The sequence below is a fragment of the Anopheles gambiae genome, chromosome 3, assembly GCF_943734735.2.
Source record: "Anopheles gambiae chromosome 3, idAnoGambNW_F1_1, whole genome shotgun sequence".
NCBI lineage: Eukaryota > Metazoa > Arthropoda > Insecta > Diptera > Culicidae > Anopheles > Anopheles gambiae.
Genome location: NC_064602.1, coordinates 21,447,370 through 21,455,828, shown reverse-complemented (window position 1 = coordinate 21,455,828; position 8,459 = coordinate 21,447,370). Strand labels below are relative to the sequence as shown.

At 47.9% G+C, this 8,459-nt stretch overlaps 1 protein-coding gene and 1 long non-coding RNA gene across 9 annotated transcripts in view; both read left to right on the top strand.

Annotated features, from left to right (window-relative positions):
* The first annotated feature begins 240 nt into the window (after window positions 1-240).
* On the top strand, window positions 241-1,230 carry LOC133392776 (uncharacterized). Of its 2 annotated transcripts, XR_009765807.1 has the most exons (3): window positions 241-664; window positions 730-833; window positions 920-1,230. It is a non-coding gene; the product is annotated as an uncharacterized LOC133392776 (long non-coding RNA). The 2 variants fall into 2 exon arrangements; XR_009765806.1 differs by having other exon boundaries at window positions 241-833.
* A 244-nt stretch (window positions 1,231-1,474) lies between these two features.
* The window catches only part of LOC4578253 (GATA zinc finger domain-containing protein 16), a 242,353-nt gene continuing 235,368 nt past the window's right edge, over window positions 1,475-8,459 (top strand). For 2 of the 7 annotated variants that reach the window (XM_061654092.1, XM_061654085.1), the window contains exon 1: window positions 1,475-1,586. The gene's annotated coding sequence lies outside the window, so the exon portion shown is untranslated. Of the gene's footprint in view, window positions 1,587-2,233; window positions 2,374-2,798; window positions 3,251-8,459 lie in introns of those variants that run through there. The other 5 variants (XM_061654086.1, XM_061654096.1, XM_061654094.1 and 2 more) reach the window with 5 other exon arrangements.

The window sequence follows — 8,459 nt, the reverse complement described above, 5'->3', positions numbered from 1 at the left end:
CGCGCGCGCGTACTAAAGGGCACCGTGTCTGTAGACCGCCTGATCTTACCCGGCCTACTACCAATCGCCCCGCACAGGCGGCGGGACGCGCGTACAACGTGCGCTCGTTACTACTACTCTTCGCTATCATCTCGCTCGCACACCCTGCCTGTGTGTGTGTATGTGTGCGCCCGTGCCGAAGCGAGCACGAAACCGGCCCGAAGCACTCGGGCCGCGTTTAGCGCGCTCCCGCTCCCTTCCCAAGTAGCAGAGCCGAAGTTTTTCAGAGATTTTTCTGTGTGCCAAAGCGAGATGCCCTGTCTTCTCTCTCTAGATTTTGGACAGCAAACCGCTGCGCGTGTAGAGGTGTGTGCGTGTGACGAACAACGATGGATGAAAAACGCGAGGAGCGGGGTCCGAAATCTTTCGTTGGTCACACACACATGCATCTACCGTTGGATTGCGCTACATCGAGTCTACCCATCTCTCTCGATCTACCATGATTTTTTCTGCTATCGCACTCATCTGGGAGTTAGGCATCCTCAGTCTGCCCAGAACTTTCGTTGTGGAAGGATGTGCGGGAGTGATGTGCGATTTCTTGTGTCCCCTACTTTCCTTGTTTACGTTTTGCGCAGTGTTGCTTCTTCTTCCATTGTGGAATGATTTATCCTAGCAAATTGTTGAGGTAAGTTTCTTGATCTCATATGTGCTTCAATGTACTAATTTAACTAATGCTTATCGTCTTCAAAGTTACAGGTGCATGCGCCATTCATCAACGCCTACCTGTTGGCATCATCAACAATCTTTATAGTAGGTGACGGAAAGAAATTGTTTTCCAGTTTTAAAATATTAAGGTAAGTGTTGCTCTCATCATATACGTAAAACTATCCAAAGTAATACGTACTACATGCATTAATTATTGGTTCATTTTTATTGACAGCGTTCAGCACAACTCAGCCACAAAACAACGCACTGGATTGCGCTAAGAACCTGTCGAAACGCGCGCAGCCCCCGGGAGCGGTAGGAGAAAGGAAGAACGAGAGGAGAAAAAACTAAAGCCAGCGCGCAGCTCTGATGGTACCCCGTACGCGGTAAGAAGAAAAAAGATCGAGAGGAGGAAGAACGGTAAATTTGGAAGGGGGAGACCGTTCTGCCGTCTCCACAGTGTGAGTATGCCAAAGCACGTGTTGGAAGGGAAAGAAAAAGTGTGGAATAAACCGCATGCGAATGTGTGCATACAGCAAAAGTAAACATGTGTGCCTCATCATTTCTATAAGCAATCCGAAAAGGGGGTGGAGCAAACACATTGGTATGCGTGAGATGCCGAATAAATCGGAGCGTTATAGTATGTGTGAACGCGATCGTTCGGGTCGAATGTGTCTATGTGTGCGTGAAACCATATTTACACTTCTACTGCAAGTGGGTACGTAAGTGGGGCCATATGTGTACGACACGATCCCATACAAAACTTCGGCTTTTGCGGACTGGGTTTGGCCAGTGTGCGGCAGCTGGCCACGGTTAAGAAACAAACCATCAACCGGTCCGTGAACACGTGCGTGTGCTGCTCTGCCGTAGAGACGCGGTCCGCGCTCGCAAATATCTCTTAGGTAGGCAACGGGCAATTCCACCGGGTGCCGTCCGTTTGTGCCAACATTTGTATATATACCGCGTGTTGTTCTCTCGCTCTCGCTCACTCCGTTCATACACGCGCACGCACTTTCTGCTTGTCGCGTGTGCCGTCTGTACGGTTGTGTACCGCGCGGTCTGTTGTTGTGTTGTCGCGTTGTTTAGTGTTTAGTGCGTGCGAGTGTGTGTGTGTGTGCTTTTTACATCCTTCTTTACATCTTTCGTAACTGTGCGTTCGGTGGTGATGTTGTGTGCCGCCTGCCTGCTTCTCTTGCATACTGCGAAGCACTCATATTCCTCCATCCTGCTCTCATCCCTTACGAACACACACACACACACGTGTCTACAGACATTACACAGCCAGACACACACACACACACGTCGCACATCAATACGCCTGCAGTGCGTTTCCAAACACGGATTTGCTCTCACGGCGGGCTCTCCACAGCACACACAGGCAGCGCGCGCTCGCTCACGCACACGATCCCACACATGCGGTGCGGGTGCGCTCGCTCGCTCGCTCTCACTCCCTAACGCTCGCTCGCTCGTTCTCCCTTTTCTCACGCTCACGCTCGCAATCCGGTCGCGGCCCGCGGTGCCGTTCGCGCACTGCACACACTGTTGTTTTCGTTCGGAATTTCGAATTGTCAGTGATTTTTACTTTTACCTGCTGGCTGCTGCTGGCCGTGTGTTGTTTGCGCTGTGCGGTGTGCGTTTTTTTCTGTTTGTCTCCAGCGTCCCCCGTTCAACATTCACAGCGATCGGGGGGTACGTTCGAGGAAAATTGCAATCCCTACTCCCCTTTGTGTGTGTGTGTGTTCACTGTGCGTAGTGTTGTGTGATAAGTTTTTTTGTTGTTGTTTCGGTACCTTTCCGGCGGCATTCTCGGCATTGTTGCTAAAATGACACCAGCGAGCGATAAGACGCGCCGGATCGTGACCGGTTTTTTTCTACTGAGAGTGTAAAAGTGCAGGGACAGGGATGTAATTTCTGAGTGTGCATGTGTGCATGTGTGTGTGTATCTCAAACCAGGTGCAGAGTTCTATCGCAATTGTTTAATCTGATTAAAACCGAGCCAAACGAGCGGTGGTGTCACCGAGCTTATCGGCGGCCATTTGCGTCGGTGTGTTAGCCTCTGCCTCCTTCGACAGTCTATGGTGTGTGTGTTTCGCTGTGTGGTCAAACCGAGTGTGTGGTTTCGTTGGCAGATTGCGTGCGTGTTTGCGAAGGGAATTGATAACAAAGGTGACGGAACGGATGACAGCCAACTAAAACCGAAACGGTTAAATGACAAAATACAGCAGGCTCTGTAGGATACACACATTCGTGCAGTGCAGTAGCAGTTGCGTTGTGACGGCAGTCAGCACTGCCGGTCGGTCGTAGTAGACGCGTGTGTCTCGCTCCGGCAGAGTTATCAAACGGTTAACAATCCTTTCCCGGCGTGTGTGAAGTGTCCCCCACAGATTATGGTTTCGCTTTCTGTCTTGCGATAGCTAACCCTTTCAACCCTTTTTGGTGTTTGGTTTGGAAGGGATTAAGGGGAAGCAATCCCTTTCGCCCCGAATCACGGAATCAAAACCGGCCGGCGCACACCGCGGTTTGGCGGATTTTGCATGCCGGTTCCGCGAAGACCTTGGAAGCACCGGTATGCGTAATCGTCTACACAGTGTGTGTGTGTGTGCGTATGAGTACAGTGTGTGCGTACGTGTGTGTGTCTGGGCATTCAAGTGTCGTTTTACTCGAGAAAAAAAGGGAAAGGAAAGCAGTAAATATACGCAAATAAAAACGAAACAAAGAAGCGGACGACTTCCTTTTTACCGTGCGTGTGAGTGCTCTTGTGTGTGTTTGTATGTGTGTGTGTGGCGAAAGGACTGTGATGACGAATAGGAAAAAAACGGATTTCATTCTCCCCATTCGGTCATCATGTGTTACAAGGATTGTTTTAATAAGGTGAGTAATACAGAATGTTTGAAATTGGCACTTAGGTTTAAATTTTGGGAACTGTCGACACAAAATGGTTCCTTTTAGCAGTGTTACTTCTGGTGATTTGATGAGAAAATGCTTCCCAATGTGTACTTCGATCCAGCTGCTACTTGGAAAGGGCTACTTGAGCTCACTCCGGACAGAACATGCGGAGAATTCTTACAGAATACAGAATAAAACCAATAGTCACTAAGTCATAGCGAAGATGGGTCCAAAACGCCGTTCAGATCTGGGTAGAGTTTATCCACCCGTGTTCGTCTAAAAAAATGGGGGTGGGAAGAAGGTGGGGGGGGGGGGTTTGATGAAAGGAATGGAGGATAGATGACTGTTGGATCTGCCAACAAGCCGAAGTCGTCGTGGTAGGAAGCGATTTAGAGAGAAGGGAAGATATAAAAACAAAGCACAAACGAGCGGTGGAGGTGTTGTTTACCTAGCGCACAACGAACGAAGGAGAGAGAGAGAAAGATAGAGTATAAAGGTTCTTTTCCTTTCCCTTTTTTACTCAACCCCTCTCCCTCTCCCCCCACCACACTTCTAAATCTATCGTTCACACACACGTGTGCAGCAATGCGTCGTCGTCTGTCGCGGTGTGTGCAGCGGCGGCGGCGTGTTTTTTAGACTTTTTGTTTCTCTTTCTTTCACGCACACATCGCTCTTGGTCTCGCTCTCGCTCTCTCTCTCACTCGTTTGCAGGATGATGGCGGTGTGGTGTAGGTATGTGTCGTTGATCTTGCACGTTGCATCCAATGCGGTGGAACGCGCGTCCACCACGCGCGGAAGGAAATTGGGTGGGCGCGCGGATTGTGGGACGCGTATTGATAAAAAAGATTCTCGGTCCGTTTCGGTGTGCTCCACCAACGATTTCACCCCAGGTTCGATTTGTTCTGTTCGTGCGGTTCTTTTCTCTCTCTCTCTCTTCCCCTTTTTCTCTCTCTTTCTTTCACTCGCGTGTACGTGCGCGTGCTTGGGCCTCGGTATCGGCCATTCTTGGGCACACACACACTCACGTTTCGGTTGCTTTATCTACAATCACTGGCTAAATATAGCTCCCACCCGGTATAGAGCGGGGGATAGGAGGGTTGGTGGATGAACCCTTCGATTCCCCCTCCTCGGCACATACTAAATTAAGGTGATGATGTTCATCCTTGTACACACATGCACACATTAAGGGGGGGGGGAGGGAAGGGGGGGGGGGGGTACTCGTATCAGCCTGTCGCTGACTAATTAAACCCTCCTCCTCCATAACCCGTGGTGTGATAGGACGGTCACCCTAAACCCCAGGACTTTGGTTCTGTGTTTCCCGGGTTGAAAAACGATTTCCATCCTAGACGGCGACGACCACGACTGATGTGTTTGTGTGTGTGCCGGGGGAGAGTAAAGTTGTATGCGTTCGTTCTTAGTTAGGGTTTATTTTTCGTCTCGCCGAAGTGGACGGGGGGGTGTCAAGGGTGCAGAAGAGAGGGGGGATATTTGTCTGGTGCGCGGCACGTGTGTGTGTGTGTGTGTGCGCTCGTGAAGTGGTGCGTTTCGGGGTACAGAGTCGGTGGCAGGGAAGGTCGCTATTACTTTTCCAATATTGCGGCATTGCGTTGTGTTGTTATGGCCCCGCCGGTCTGGTGACTCGTCTTGGCGTCTGCGGGAAGGTGCTGACCGATGGTACAACCCCCCGTTGTCGTTGTTTGTGGGTGGGTGGGAACGCTGTTAGAATGCAAGTGCTGGGGCAATGAAAGCATGGTACACACCTGCACGCCAGTGCTGTCTGTGTGTGTGTGTGTGTGTTTATGTGAGTTGGTGTTCATATTAATAACTCACACCACCATTGCGTGATGTTACTTTCGATAAAAAATGGAACTATGTTCTTCTAGTTTTCGGTTTGTTTTCTCTTCGATCTGATAATGATTTTACAAGGTCAGCGTGTGGGCAACGATTCTTAGAAGAGCGATTAATCCTTTGAGCTTCATTGTAACCTCAAGCGTATAGTTAAAAAAAAGGAAAAAAATGGCCTGCAAATCAGCTGTAATTCCATGCTACAGGCCGACGAAAAGGGTCCAAGCTGCTACTGGTGGGGAGTGTTAACAGCTGAGGCAAAGAAATGCATCGGAGCGCAGATTTTTTGCACTCCTCTTCCCATACGCCGCCCCATCCAATGGTTCATTCTTTTCATTTTCATCGAATTAAACAACAATTGTGGTGAAATGGGTTTTCCGTTTCGTTTGGTTGGCGCTCGGTAGGAAATGAATGAACACACGCGATACGCGGCTGATTCCTAGAGAGATGCTAAACTGGTAAAGCATTGTATGAAGCGGACGTGAGTAAGTAGCAGGGGTGTTGCCAGGTCATGAATGAGCTGGTTTTGTTTTTCATGCAAATGGACAACAAATAAATGGAATGAATGAATTGGAGAGAGACGGTAGGACAATTTGGAAATGCTTACGGTAAAAAAATGTCTACATAAAATAGTATTTCAAACATCTATTTTGTTGGCATAACGATCAATAATATATTTGTTTAGTATACCTCTAGTTGGTTGTTTTATAGTGTATTTAAAATAATAGGAGAAAGCGGAGCAAAAAACCACTGTTATGCATTTTGATCTGTGCCTCATTGGGCAAACCACTTTAAACTGACATTTTGACAACAATCGATGCTTCAACATCTTATTCATGAAAAAAACAATTAAAAGTAGACGTAGTATTAAAAAAATATAAATAAATAAAATGAATTTTAAAAATCAACGTCAAAAGTTGATCAACACCAATGAACCCCTTTTCATCACAAACTGTATCGCAATATGGGTTGTTGCTGGTCTTGGATTAAAAAATTATAATATTCTGCTCAATTTTGAAACTCAACATAAATCAGTTCAAAACAATGGGAAATTTCGATTGGTCTATATGAAATTGTCGGCTCAGTATACCTAGTCATTGGAAAGCAACCAACTGTATACACAATTGATCATTAAACTAAAGTTTTTAAGGAAAAATGCTTGGTGGCACTCTTGCCCCGTATGGCACACTTGCCCCAAATTCCGCTACATGTGCTCACACAAATGAACGCATAAAACATTTTCTCAAAAATTGATCCTTGTATTTCAAACCGCATCCTGTGAAGTGTTTCTGCCCCATTCATTCATTGACAGCTTGGTTGCGTGATTTCAATCGCTCTGCAGTGCCATTTTCTCGGTGCCATTGATTTTCCTCCCCCCCTTCATCACAGCAAATAAAGTTAAATGAATTGAGCTGAGCGCAAATAGTGCTACATCCTCTTCTGCGTGGAGGATGATGGATGATTTGCAATGGATGTTTCATTTACCTTCCCATACCACGATCCAACCAACCAACCAATCAATCCGCCCACACGTATTCAATTTGTTTGCTGCTGCTGCGTCGTTCGTACGGGTTCGTGCGCTCTTATCGCCTGCGTTCGATTGGAGCGGAGCTGGTGCTGTAGTAGTGGAGCAGCTGGCACGCAAGACAGAGAGAGAGAGAGAGAGGTGGAGCGTACGGCAACACCAATGGCGGACGGTGCGGTGCGGAGTAGTTGGTTGCAAGAAAAACATTTTAAACCCGCCAATACCGCCTCACTCCAGCCTTAGCCAATGGTTTCCTGTGCTCCAGTGATAAGATAAGAATGGGTGTGTGTGTGTGTGTGTGTGTTTGCTAACAGCGGTTGCATCGGGGTTTTATAGGCGAGCCTGTGATGTGATAAAACCAACCACACCAGAGCGCGGGGGGCTGTAATTATTTATGGGCAGAACGTGAGCACCGACCGCCGAAGTCTTGCACTGCTGCCGCCGCCCCCTTTCCCCCCCGGGCCCAAGGACAGTGGTACCCCATGGCTCAAGGATTGGCGTATGGCATTCCGATGGGGGATTGGATCGTTCTTATCTTATCTTTGGTAAAGCTTGTGTTGGGTTGGAGTTTTTCTCTCGCTCTCTCTCGCTCTAGTGCAATGGCGCAACACTCGGGCACGATGAATGTTGTTCACTTGGTGGCCATTTTATTGCATTGAACGAGAGGTTGCGTAGCTTGAATGCGAATGAAGGTGAAGTACGATAAGCTTGAAGCAGTATCAATTATTACCCCTCACTGATACGGGTTAAAGCAAGTTTTATTCATATGTGGAATAATACTTTATAGAGGAGTTCCTTCCCAAAATAATTCTGTGTTTGTGTTTGCAACATTTTCTTGAATGTCACACAATAATGCGTCAGCTAACCGTCTAACAAAATAAAACAAAAAAACTCCATCCCCACTACCCGGTCACATCTGCTTCGAAAATGCGCCACATGTTGGCTGGGATTTGACGCAAGTGGCAAAAATCACGCCAATACGGCGCACGATCGATCATACTTGGCCGTTTAGGTTATTTTTGCCCTTCCCCCTTCTCTTCACGCCATTTTTTTTGTCCGTCTGCCAGTGTTGCTCTCCCCTAACACCCAAATAACAAAAAAAACAACACCCCCGCTTGAATCGAAGATCCTTCAGGCGCCGCAAAGCAATACCGATGTGTTATGGACGCTCACTTCAGGGGGGGGGCGAGGGAAGGTTAGGATTTTCCGACCCCAGACACATACATTCGTGTGCGTTAGTACACGCGGGGTACGGCTTCGGAATCGTTAATGACTTCACTTCAGGTGAGATTATCCGATAAAATGCGGAATTTTGTGCCTTCCGTCACTACTGGAAGGTTTTTTTTTCTTCACTTTTGTTTCGTGGTTTGATTCTCGCGCGAAAATGCCACCACAGTTCCCTCGGTTGTGGATGCTTTTTCTTTTTGTTACTTACCACCAGGTTTACCGAGGAACGAAGGGGAGCCCCACAGACAGGACGACACAACTCGCGAGGTTATAGCGTGTCGCTATGGCGCCC